A 799-nucleotide genomic window follows, 5' to 3' on the forward strand; every position below is an offset into this window, starting at 1 on the left:
AAATGGAGGGAGTTAGAGAATATCATGCTAAGTGAAATAAGCCAAACCCAAAATCCAAAGGCAGAATGTTTTCTCTGATATGTGGATGTTAAGTCACAATAAGGGGGGTGGGATAGGGAAGAATAGAGTTACTTTATATTAGGTAGAGGGGAGTGAAAGAAAGGGAACAGGTATGGGGGTAGGAAGGATAGTAGAGTGAAACAGATATGTATGTATATGACATGTACATATATGAAACCTTATGTACATATATGACTCATGCATATATGAGTGCATGACCAATGTGATTCTACAATATGTACAATCAGAAAAATAAGAAATTACACTCCATTTATGTATGATCTATCAAAATGTATAAATGCATTCTACTGTCATGAACAACTAAATAGAACAAATTTTAAAAATTAAAAAAACTATGTTGACATTTCAGCTTACTATAGTCATAATTGCCATTATCAAAAAAGAGAGAGGAGGGGGCTGGGGAGATAGCTCAGTTGGTAGAGTGCTTGCCTTGTAAGCATAAGGCCTTGAGTTTGATCCCCTGCACCAAAAAAAAAAAAAAAAGAGAGAGAGAGAGAGGATAACTGCATACTTATCTTTATTGTGGCCTTTATTCACAATAGCCAAGTTATGTAATCAGCCTAGGTGGCCATCAATAGATGAATAAAGAAAATATACACAACGGTAAATTATTCAGTCATAAATAACTATGAAATCAAGTCATTTTCAGGAAAATGGATGAAACTAAAGGTCATTATGTCAAGGAAAATTAGTCAGAGAAAGTCATGTCTTCTCTTCC

The sequence above is a fragment of the Sciurus vulgaris genome (genome assembly GCF_902686455.1).
Source record: "Sciurus vulgaris genome assembly, chromosome: X".
NCBI lineage: Eukaryota > Metazoa > Chordata > Mammalia > Rodentia > Sciuridae > Sciurus > Sciurus vulgaris.